Below are 14,888 nucleotides of genomic sequence, written 5' to 3'. Positions count from 1 at the left end.
TCTAAGATGTACGTCACCAACAGGATCCAACATCATCCAAGATGTACGTCACCAACAGGATCCAACATCATTTAAGATGTACGTCACCAACAGGATCCAACATCATCTAAGATGTACGTCACCAACAGGATCCAACATCATTTAAGATGTACGTCACCAACAGGATCCAACATCATCTAAGATGTACGTCACCAACAGGATCCAACATCATGTAAGATGTATATCACCAACAGGATCCAACATCATCTAAGATGTACGTCACCAACAGGATCCAACATCATGTAAGATGTACGTCACCAACAGGATCCAACATCATTTAAGATGTACGTCACCAACAGGATCCAACATCATCTAAGATGTACGTCACCAACAGGATCCAACATCATTTAAGATGTACGTCACCAACACTATCTAACATCATCTAAGATGTATATCACCAACAGGATCCAACACCATTTAAGATCTATATCACTAACAGGATCCAACACCATTTGAGATGTACGTCACCAACAGGATCTGACATCATTTGAGATCTATATCACCAACAGGATCCAACATTATTAAGATCGATATCACCAACAGGATCCAACACCATTTAAGATGTACGTCACCAACAAGATCCGAGATCATTTAAGATCTACATCAGCAACAGGATCTGAGAGCATTTATGATCGATATCACCAACAAGATCCAACACCATTTAAGATGTAAGTCTCCAATAGGATCCAACACCATTTACGATCTATGTGACTAACAGAATCCAACACTATTTAAGATGTACGTCACCAAGAGGATCCAACATCATTTAAGATCTATATCACCAACAGGATCGAACATGATTTAAGATCGATATCACCAACAGGATCCAACACCATTTAAGATGTACGTCACCAACAGGATCCAACATCATTTAAGATCTATATCACCAACAGGATCGAACATGATTTCAGATCGATATCACCAACAGGATCCAACACCATCTAAGATGTACGTCACCAACAGGATCCAACACTATTTAAGATCTATGTCACCAACAGGATCCAACACTATTTAAGAAGTACGTCACCAACAGGATGTGACATTACATAAGATCGATATCACCAAGAGGATCCAACATCATTTAAGATCTATATGACCAACAGGATCCAGCACCATTTAAGATGTACGTCACCAACAGGATCCAACGTCATTTAAGATGTACGTCGGAAAGAGGATCCAACACCATTTAAGATGTACGTCACCAACGGGATCCAACGTCATTTAAGTTGTACGTCACCAACAGGATCCAGCACCATTTCAGATGTACGTCAGCATCAGGATTTGACCTCATTTAAGATGTACGTCACCAAGAGGATCCAACAGCATTTAAGATGTACGTCACCAACAGGATGCAACACCGTTTAAGATGTACGTCATCGACAGGATCCAACATCATTTAAGATGTACGTCACCAACAGGATCCAACACCATTTAAGATCTATATCACTAACAGGATACAAGATCATCTAAGATGTACGTCACCAACAGGATCCAACATCATCTAAGATGTACGTCACCAACAGGATCCAACATCATCAAAGATGTACGTCACCAACAGGATCCAACATCATTTGAGATGTACGTCACCAACAGCATCCAGCATCATCTAAGATGTACGTCACCAACAGGATCCAACATCATTTGAGATGTACGTCACCAACAGGATCCAACATCATGTAAGATGTACGTCACCAACAGGATCCAACATCATTTAAGATGTACGTCACCAACAGGATCCAACATCATTTAAGATGTACGCCACCAACAGGATCAAACATCATCTAAGATGTACGTCACCAACAGGATCCGACATGATTTAAGATGTACATTACCAACAGGATCCAACATCATCAAGATGTACGTCACCAACAGGATCCAACATTATCTAAGATGTACGTCACCAACAAGATCCAGCATCATTTAAGATGTACGTCACCAACAGGATCCGTCATCATCTAAGATGGACGTCACCAACAGGATCCGACATCATTTAAGATGTACATTACCAACAGGATCGAACATGATCAAAGATGTATGTTACCAAGAGGATCCAACATCATCTAAGATGTATATCACCAACAGGATCCAACATCATCTAAGATGTACGTCACCAACAGGATCCAACATCATCTAAGATGTACGTCACCAACAGGATCCAGCACCATTTCAGATGTACGTCACGAACAGGATGCAACACTGTTTAAGATGTACGTCATCGACAGGATGCAACATCATTTAAGATCTATATCACTAACAGGATACAAGATCATCTAAGATGTACGTCACCAACAGGATCCAGCATCATCTAAGATGTACGTCACCAACAGGATCCAACATCATCTAAGATGTATATCACCAACAGCATCCAACATTATCTAAGATGTACGTCACCAACAGGATCCAACATCATGTAAGATGTACGTCACCAACAGGATCCAACATCATTTAAGATGTACGTCACCAACAGGATCCAACATCATCTAAGATGTACGTCACCAACAGGATCCAACATCATTTAAGATGTACGTCACCAACAGGATCCAACATCATTTAAGATGTACGTCACCAACAGGATCCAACATCATCTAAGATGTACGTCACCAACAGGATCCAACATCATTTAAGATGTACGTCACCAACAGGATCCAACATCATCTAAGATGTACGTCACCAACAGGATCCAACATCATGTAAGATGTATATCACCAACAGGATCCAACATCATCTAAGATGTACGTCACCAACAGGATCCAACATCATGTAAGATGTACGTCACCAACAGGATCCAACATCATTTAAGATGTACGTCACCAACAGGATCCAACATCATCTAAGATGTACGTCACCAACAGGATCCAACATCATTTAAGATGTACGTCACCAACAGGATCTAACATCATCTAAGATGTATATCACCAACAGGATCCAACACCATTTAAGATCTATATCACTAACAGGATCCAACACCATTTGAGATGTACGTCACCAACAGGATCTGACATCATTTGAGATCTATATCACCAACAGGATCCAACATTATTAAGATCGATATCACCAACAGGATCCAACACCATTTAAGATGTACGTCACCAACAAGATCCGAGATCATTTAAGATCTACATCAGCAACAGGATCTGAGAGCATTTATGATCGATATCACCAACAAGATCCAACACCATTTAAGATGTAAGTCTCCAATAGGATCCAACACCATTTACGATCTATGTGACTAACAGAATCCAACACTATTTAAGATGTACGTCACCAAGAGGATCCAACATCATTTAAGATCTATATCACCAACAGGATCGAACATGATTTAAGATCGATATCACCAACAGGATCCAACACCATTTAAGATGTACGTCACCAACAGGATCCAACATCATTTAAGATCTATATCACCAACAGGATCGAACATGATTTCAGATCGATATCACCAACAGGATCCAACACCATCTAAGATGTACGTCACCAACAGGATCCAACACTATTTAAGATCTATGTCACCAACAGGATCCAACACTATTTAAGAAGTACGTCACCAACAGGATGTGACATTACATAAGATCGATATCACCAAGAGGATCCAACATCATTTAAGATCTATATGACCAACAGGATCCAGCACCATTTAAGATGTACGTCACCAACAGGATCCAACGTCATTTAAGATGTACGTCGGAAAGAGGATCCAACACCATTTAAGATGTACGTCACCAACGGGATCCAACGTCATTTAAGTTGTACGTCACCAACAGGATCCAGCACCATTTCAGATGTACGTCAGCATCAGGATTTGACCTCATTTAAGATGTACGTCACCAAGAGGATCCAACAGCATTTAAGATGTACGTCACCAACAGGATGCAACACCGTTTAAGATGTACGTCATCGACAGGATCCAACATCATTTAAGATGTACGTCACCAACAGGATCCAACACCATTTAAGATCTATATCACTAACAGGATACAAGATCATCTAAGATGTACGTCACCAACAGGATCCAACATCATCTAAGATGTACGTCACCAACAGGATCCAACATCATCAAAGATGTACGTCACCAACAGGATCCAACATCATTTGAGATGTACGTCACCAACAGCATCCAGCATCATCTAAGATGTACGTCACCAACAGGATCCAACATCATTTGAGATGTACGTCACCAACAGGATCCAACATCATGTAAGATGTACGTCACCAACAGGATCCAACATCATTTAAGATGTACGTCACCAACAGGATCCAACATCATTTAAGATGTACGCCACCAACAGGATCAAACATCATCTAAGATGTACGTCACCAACAGGATCCGACATGATTTAAGATGTACATTACCAACAGGATCCAACATCATCAAGATGTACGTCACCAACAGGATCCAACATTATCTAAGATGTACGTCACCAACAAGATCCAGCATCATTTAAGATGTACGTCACCAACAGGATCCGTCATCATCTAAGATGGACGTCACCAACAGGATCCGACATCATTTAAGATGTACATTACCAACAGGATCGAACATCATCAAAGATGTATGTTACCAAGAGGATCCAACATCATCTAAGATGTATATCACCAACAGGATCCAACATCATCTAAGATGTACGTCACCAACAGGATCCAACATCATTTGAGATGTACGTCACCAACAGGATCCAGCACCATTTCAGATGTACGTCACGAACAGGATGCAACACTGTTTAAGATGTACGTCATCGACAGGATGCAACATCATTTAAGATCTATATCACTAACAGGATACAAGATCATCTAAGATGTACGTCACCAACAGGATCCAGCATCATCTAAGATGTACGTCACCAACAGGATCCAACATCATCTAAGATGTACGTCACCAACAGCATCCAACATTATCTAAGATGTACGTCACCAACAGGATCCAACATCATTTAAGATGTACGTCACCAACAGGATCAAACATCATCTAAGATGTACGTCACCAACAGGATCAAACATCATCTAAGATGTACGTCACCAACAGGATCCAACATCATCAAAGATGTACGTCACCAACAGGATCCAACATCATCTAAGATGTATATCACCAACAGGATCCAACATCATCTAAGATGTACGTCACCAACAGGATCCAACATCATCTAAGATGTACGTCACCAACAGGATCCAACATGATCTAAGATGTATATCACCAACAGGATCCAACATCATTTAAGATGTACGTCACCAACAGGATCCAACATCATCTAAGATGTACGTCACCAACATGATCCAACATCATCTAAGATGTACGTCACCAACAGGATCCAACACCATTTAATATTTATATCACCAAGATGATATGGCATCATTTAAGATCGATATCAGTAACAGGATCCAACATCATTTAAGATCGATATCAGTAACAGGATCCAACACCGTTTAAGACGTACGTAAGCAACAGGATCCAACATCATTTAAGATGTACGTCAGCATCAGGATCCGACATCATTTAAGATGTACGTCACCAACAGGATCCAACATCATTTAAGATCGATATCACCAACAGGATATGACACTATGTAAGATCTATATTAGCAACATGACCCAACACCATTTAAGATGTACGTGACCAACAGGATCCAACATCATTTAAGATCTGTATGACCAACAGGATCCAACATCATTTAAGATCTATATCACCAACAGGAGCCAACACTATTTAAGATCTACATCACTAACAGGATCCAACACCATTTAAGATGTACGTGACCAACAGGATCCAACATCATTTAAGATCTATATCACCAACAGGATCCAACACTATTTAAGATGTACGTCACCAACAGGATCCAACATCATCTAAGATGTACGTCACCAACAGGATCCAACATCATCCAAGATGTACGTCACCAACAGGATCCAACATCATTTAAGATGTACGTCACCAACAGGATCCAACATCATCTAAGATGTACGTCACCAACAGGATCCAACATCATTTAAGATGTACGTCACCAACAGGATCCAACATCATCTAAGATGTACGTCACCAACAGGATCCAACATCATGTAAGATGTATATCACCAACAGGATCCAACATCATCTAAGATGTACGTCACCAACAGGATCCAACATCATTTAAGATGTACGTCACCAACAGGATCCAACATCATTTAAGATGTACGTCACCAACAGGATCCAACATCATCTAAGATGTACGTCACCAACAGGATCCAACATCATTTAAGATGTACGTCACCAACAGGATCTAACATCATCTAAGATGTATATCACCAACAGGATCCAACACCATTTAAGATCTATATCACTAACAGGATCCAACACCATTTGAGATGTACGTCACGAACAGGATCTGACATCATTTGAGATCTATATCACCAACAGGATCCAACATTATTAAGATCGATATCACCAACAGGATCCAACACCATTTAAGATGTACGTCACCAACAAGATCCGAGATCATTTAAGATCTACATCAGCAACAGGATCTGAGAGCATTTATGATCGATATCACCAACAGGAGCCAACACTATTTAAGATCTACATCACTAACAGGATCCAACACCATTTAAGATGTACGTGACCAACAGGATCCAACATCATTTAAGATCTATATCACCAACAGGATCCAACACTATTTAAGATGTACGTCACCAACAGGATCCAACATCATCTAAGATGTACGTCACCAACAGGATCCAACATCATCCAAGATGTACGTCACCAACAGGATCCAACATCATTTAAGATGTACGTCACCAACAGGAGCCAACACTATTTAAGATCTACATCACCAACAGGATCCAACACCATTTAAGATGTACGTCACCAACAAGATCCGAGATCATTTAAGATCTACATCAGCAACAGGATCTGAGAGCATTTATGATCGATATCACCAACAGGAGCCAACACTATTTAAGATCTACATCACTAACAGGATCCAACACCATTTAAGATGTACGTGACCAACAGGATCCAACATCATTTAAGATCTATATCACCAACAGGATCCAACACTATTTAAGATGTACGTCACCAACAGGATCCAACATCATCTAAGATGTACGTCACCAACAGGATCCAACATCATCCAAGATGTACGTCACCAACAGGATCCAACATCATTTAAGATCTATATCACCAACAGGAGCCAACACTATTTAAGATCTACATCACTAACAGGATCCAACACCATTTAAGATGTACGTGACCAACAGGATCCAACATCATTTAAGATCTATATCACCAACAGGATCCAACACTATTTAAGATGTACGTCACCAACAGGATCCAACATCATCTAAGATGTACGTCACCAACAGGATCCAACATCATCCAAGATGTACGTCACCAACAGGATCCAACATCATTTAAGATGTACGTCACCAACAGGATCCAACATCATCTAAGATGTACGTCACCAACAGGATCCAACATCATTTAAGATGTACGTCACCAACAGGATCCAACATCATCTAAGATGTACGTCACCAACAGGATCCAACATCATGTAAGATGTATATCACCAACAGGATCCAACATCATCTAAGATGTACGTCACCAACAGGATCCAACATCATTTAAGATGTACGTCACCAACAGGATCCAACATCATTTAAGATGTACGTCACCAACAGGATCCAACATCATCTAAGATGTACGTCACCAACAGGATCCAACATCATTTAAGATGTACGTCACCAACAGGATCTAACATCATCTAAGATGTATATCACCAACAGGATCCAACACCATTTAAGATCTATATCACTAACAGGATCCAACACCATTTGAGATGTACGTCACGAACAGGATCTGACATCATTTGAGATCTATATCACCAACAGGATCCAACATTATTAAGATCGATATCACCAACAGGATCCAACACCATTTAAGATGTACGTCACCAACAAGATCCGAGATCATTTAAGATCTACATCAGCAACAGGATCTGAGAGCATTTATGATCGATATCACCAACAAGATCCAACACCATTTAAGATGTAAGTCTCCAATAGGATCCAAAACCATTTACGATCTATGTGACTAACAGAATCCAACACTATTTAAGATGTACGTCACCAAGAGGATCCAACATCATTTAAGATCTATATCACCAACAGGATCGAACATGATTTAAGATCGATATCACCAACAGGATCCAACACCATTTAAGATGTACGTCACCAACAGGATCCAACATCATTTAAGATCTATATCACCAACAGGATCGAACATGATTTCAGATCGATATCACCAACAGGATCCAACACCATCTAAGATGTACGTCACCAACAGGATCCAACACTATTTAAGATCTATGTCACCAACAGGATCCAACACTATTTAAGAAGTACGTCACCAACAGGATGTGACATTACATAAGATCGATTTCACCAAGAGGATCCAACATCATTTAAGATCTATATGACCAACAGGATCGAGCACCATTTAAGATGTACGTCACCAACAGGATCCAACGTCATTTAAGATGTACGTCGGAAAGAGGATCCAACACCATTTAAGATGTACGTCACCAACGGGATCCAACGTCATTTAAGTTGTACGTCACCAACAGGATCCAGCACCATTTCAGATGTACGTCAGCATCAGGATTTGACCTCATTTAAGATGTACGTCACCAAGAGGATCCAACAGCATTTAAGATGTACGTCACCAACAGGATGCAACACCGTTTAAGATGTACGTCATCGACAGGATCCAACATCATTTAAGATGTACGTCACCAACAGGATCCAACACCATTTAAGATCTATATCACTAACAGGATACAAGATCATCTAAGATGTACGTCACCAACAGGATCCAACATCATCTAAGATGTACGTCACCAACAGGATCCAACATCATCAAAGATGTACGTCACCAACAGGATCCAACATCATTTGAGATGTACGTCACCAACAGCATCCAGCATCATCTAAGATGTACGTCACCAACAGGATCCAACATCATTTGAGATGTACGTCACCAACAGGATCCAACATCATGTAAGATGTACGTCACCAACAGGATCCAACATCATTTAAGATGTACGTCACCAACAGGATCCAACATCATTTAAGATGTACGCCACCAACAGGATCAAACATCATCTAAGATGTACGTCACCAACAGGATCCGACATGATTTAAGATGTACATTACCAACAGGATCCAACATCATCAAGATGTACGTCACCAACAGGATCCAACATTATCTAAGATGTACGTCACCAACAAGATCCAGCATCATTTAAGATGTACGTCACCAACAGGATCCGTCATCATCTAAGATGGACGTCACCAACAGGATCCGACATCATTTAAGATGTACATTACCAACAGGATCGAACATCATCAAAGATGTATGTTACCAAGAGGATCCAACATCATCTAAGATGTATATCACCAACAGGATCCAACATCATCTAAGATGTACGTCACCAACAGGATCCAACATCTTCTAAGATGTACGTCACCAACAGGATCCAGCACCATTTCAGATGTACGTCACGAACAGGATGCAACACTGTTTAAGATGTACGTCATCGACAGGATGCAACATCATTTAAGATCTATATCACTAACAGGATACAAGATCATCTAAGATGTACGTCACCAACAGGATCCAGCATCATCTAAGATGTACGTCACCAACAGGATCCAACATCATCTAAGATGTATATCACCAACAGCATCCAACATTATCTAAGATGTACGTCACCAACAGGATCCAACATCATTTAAGATGTACGTCACCAACAGGATCAAACATCATCTAAGATGTACGTCACCAACAGGATCAAACATCATCTAAGATGTATATCACCAACAGGATCCAACATCATCAAAGATGTACGTCACCAACAGGATCCAACATCATCTAAGATGTATATCACCAACAGGATCCAACATCATCTAAGATGTACGTCACCAACAGGATCCAACATCATCTAAGATGTACGTCACCAACAGGATCCAACATGATCTAAGATGTATATCACCAACAGGATCCAACATGATTTAAGATGTACGTCACCAACAGGATCCAACATCATCTAAGATGTACGTCACCAACAGGATCCAACATCATCTAAGATGTACGTCACCAACAGGATCCAACACCATTTAATATTTATATCACCAAGATGATATGGCATCATTTAAGATCGATATCAGTAACAGGATCCAACATCATTTAAGATCGACATCAGTAACAGGATCCAACACCGTTTAAGACGTACGTAAGCAACAGGATCCAACATCATTTAAGATGTACGTCAGCATCAGGATCCGACATCATTTAAGATGTACGTCACCAACAGGATCCAACATCATTTAAGATCGATATCACCAACAGCATATGACATTATGTAAGATCTATATTAGCAACATGACCCAACACCATTTAAGATGTACGTGAGCAACAGGATCCAACATCATTTAAGATCTGTATGACCAACAGGATCCAACATCATTTAAGATCTATATCACCAACAGGAGCCAACACTATTTAAGATCTACATCACTAACAGGATCCAACACCATTTAAGATGTACGTGACCAACAGGATCCAACATCATGTAAGATCTATATCACCAACAGGATCCAACACTATTTAAGATGTACGTCACCAACAGGATCCAACATCATCTAAGATGTACGTCACCAACAGGATCCAACATCATCCAAGATGTACGTCACCAACAGGATCCAACATCATTTAAGATGTACGTCACCAACAGGATCCAACATCATCTAAGATGTACGTCACCAACAGGATCCAACATCATTTAAGATGTACGTCACCAACAGGATCCAACATCATGTAAGATGTACGTCACCAACAGGATCCAACATCATCTAAGATGTACGTCACCAACAGGATCCAACATCATCTAAGATGTATATCACCAACAGGATCCAACATCATGTAAGATGTACGTCACCAACAGGATCCAACATCATTTAAGATGTATGTCACCAACAGGATCCAACATCATCTAAGATGTACGTCACCAACAGGATCCAACATCATTTAAGATGTACGTCACCAACAGGATCCAACATCATCTAAGATGTACGTCACCAACAGGATCCAACATCATTTAAGATGTACGTCACCAACAGGATCTAACATCATCTAAGATGTATTTCACCAACAGGATCCAACACCATTTAAGATCTATATCACTAACAGGATCCAACACCATTTGAGATGTACGTCACCAACAGGATCTGACATCATTTGAGATCTATATCACCAACAGGATCCAACATTATTAAGATCGATATCACCAACAGGATCCAACACCATTTAAGATGTACGTCACCAACAAGATCCGAGATCATTTAAGATCTAAATCAGCAACAGGATCTGAGAGCATTTATGATCGATATCACCAACAAGATCCAACACCATTTAAGATGTAAGTCTCCAATATGATCCAACACCATTTACGATCTATGTGACTAACAGAATCCAACACTATTTAAGATGTACGTCACCAAGAGGATCCAACATCATTTAAGATCTATATCACCAACAGGATCGAACATGATTTAAGATCGATATCACCAACAGGATCCAACACCATTTAAGATGTACGTCACCAACAGGATCGAACATCATTTAAGATCTACATCACCAACAGGATCGAACATGATTTCAGATCGATATCACCAACAGGATCCAACACCATCTAAGATGTACGTCACCAACAGGATCCAACACCATTTAAGATCTATGTCACCAACAGGATCCAACACTATTTAAGAAGTACGTCACCAACAGGATGTGACATTACATAAGATCGATATCACCAAGAGGATCCAACATCATTTAAGATCTATATGACCAACAGGATCCAGCACCATTTAAGATGTACGTCACCAACAGGATCCAACGTCATTTAAGATGTACGTCGGAAAGAGGATCCAACACCATTTAAGATGTACGTCACCAACGGGATCCAACGTCATTTAAGTTGTACGTCACCAACAGGATCCAGCACCATTTCAGATGTACGTCAGCATCAGGATTTGACCTCATTTAAGATGTACGTCACCAAGAGGATCCAACAGCATTTAAGATGTACGTCACCAACAGGATGCAACACCGTTTAAGATGTACGTCATCGACAGGATCCAACATCATTTAAGATGTACGTCACCAACAGGATCCAACACCATTTAAGATCTATATCACTAACAGGATACAAGATCATCTAAGATGTACGTCACCAACAGGATCCAACATCATCTAAGATGTACGTCACCAACAGGATCCAACATCATCAAAGATGTACGTCACCAACAGGATCCAACATCATTTGAGATGTACGTCACCAACAGGATCCAGCATCATCTAAGATGTACGTCACCAACAGGATCCAACATCATTTGAGATGTACGTCACCAACAGGATCCAACATCATCTAAGATGTACGTCACCAACAGGATCCAACATCATTTAAGATGTACGTCACCAACAGGATCCAACATCATTTAAGATGTACGCCACCAACAGGATCAAACATCATCTAAGATGTACGTCACCAACAGGATCCGACATGATTTAAGATGTACATTACCAACAGGATCCAACATCATCAAGATGTACGTCACCAACAGGATCCAACATTATCTAAGATGTACGTCACCAACAAGATCCAGCATCATTTAAGATGTACGTCACCAACAGGATCCGACATCATTTAAGATGTACATTACCAACAGGATCGAACATCATCAAAGATGTATGTTACCAAGAGGATCCAACATCATCTAAGATGTATATCACCAACAGGATCCAACATCATCTAAGATGTACGTCACCAACAGGATCCAACATCATCTAAGATGTACGTCACCAACAGGATCCAGCACCATTTCAGATGTACGTCACGAACAGGATGCAACACTGTTTAAGATGTACGTCATCGACAGGATGCAACATCATTTAAGATGTACGTCACCAACAGGATCCAACATCATTTAAGATGTACGTCACCAACAGGATCAAACATCATCTAAGATGTACGTCACCAACAGGATCAAACATCATCTAGGATGTACGTCACCAACAGGATCCAACATCATCAAAGATATACGTCACCAACAGGATCCAACATCATCAAAGATGTACGTCACCAACAGGATCCGACATGATTTAAGATATACATTACCAACAGGATCCAACATCATCAAAGATGTACGTCACCAACAGGATCCAACATTATCTAAGATGTACGTCACCAACAAGATCCAGCATCATTTAAGATGTACGTCAACAACAGGATCCGACATCATCTAAGATGGACGTCACCAACAGGATCCGACATCATTTAAGATGTACATTATCAACAGGATCGAACATCATCAAAGATGTACGTTACCAAGAGGATCCAACATCATCAAAGATGTACGTTACCAACAGGATCCGACATCATGTAAGATGTACGTCACCAACAGGACCCAACATCATCTAAGATGTACGTCACCAACAGGATCCAACATCATCCAAGATGTACGTCACCAACAGGATCCAACATCATTTAAGATGTACGTCACCAACAGGATCCAACATCATCTAAGATGTACGTCACCAACAGGATCCAACATCATTTAAGATGTACGTCACCAACAGGATCCAACATCATGTAAGATGTACGTCACCAACAGGATCCAACATCATCTAAGATGTAGATCACCAACAGGATCCAACATCATCTAAGATGTACGTCACCAACAGGATCCAACATCATCTAAGATGTACGTCACCAACAGGATCCAACATCATTTAAGATGTATATCACCAACAGGATCCAACATCATCTAAGATGTACGTCACCAACAGGATCCAACATCATTTAAGATGTACGTCACCAACAGGATCCAACATCATCTAAGATGTACGTCACCAACAGGATCCAACATCATTTAAGATGTACGTCACCAACAGGATCTAACATCATCTAAGATGTATATCACCAACAGGATCCAACACCATTTAAGATCTATATCACTAACAGGATCCAACACCATTTGAGATGTACGTCACCAACAGGATCTGACATCATTTGAGATCTATATCACCAAAAGGATCCAACATTATTAAGATCGATGTCACCAACAGGATCCAACACCATTTAAGATGTACGTCACCAACAAGATCCGAGATCATTTAAGATCTACATCAGCAACAGGATCTGAGAGCATTTATGATCGATGTCACCAACAAGATCCAACACCATTTAAGATGTAAGTCTCCAATAGGATCCAACACCATTTACGATCTATGTGACTAACAGAATCCAACACTATTTAAGATGTACGTCACCAAGAGGATCCAACATCATTTAAGATCTATATCACCAACAGGATCGAACATGATTTAAGATCGATGTCACCAACAGGATCCAACACCATTTAAGATGTACGTCACCAACAGGATCCAACATCATTTAAGATCTATATCACCAACAGGATCGAACATGATTTCAGATCGATATCACCAACAGGATCCAACACCATTTAAGATGTACGTTACCAACAGGATCCAACACCATTTAAGATCTATATGACTAACAGAATCCAACACTATTTAAGATGTACGTCACCAACAGGATCCAACATGATTTAAGATCTATGTCACCAACAGGATCCAACACTATTTAAGAAGTACGTCACCAACAGGATGTGACATTACATAAGATCGATATCACCAAGAGGATCCAACATCATTTAAGATCTATATGACCAACAGGATCCAGCACCATTTAAGATGTACGTCACCAACAGGATCCAACGTCATTTAAGATGTACGTCGCAAAGAG

This window comes from Haliotis asinina, chromosome 15, assembly GCF_037392515.1.
Source record: "Haliotis asinina isolate JCU_RB_2024 chromosome 15, JCU_Hal_asi_v2, whole genome shotgun sequence".
Taxonomy (NCBI): Eukaryota; Metazoa; Mollusca; class Gastropoda; order Lepetellida; family Haliotidae; genus Haliotis; species Haliotis asinina.
The sequence above is the reverse complement of the archived record's forward strand: the minus strand, read 5'-3'. Positions refer to the sequence as shown.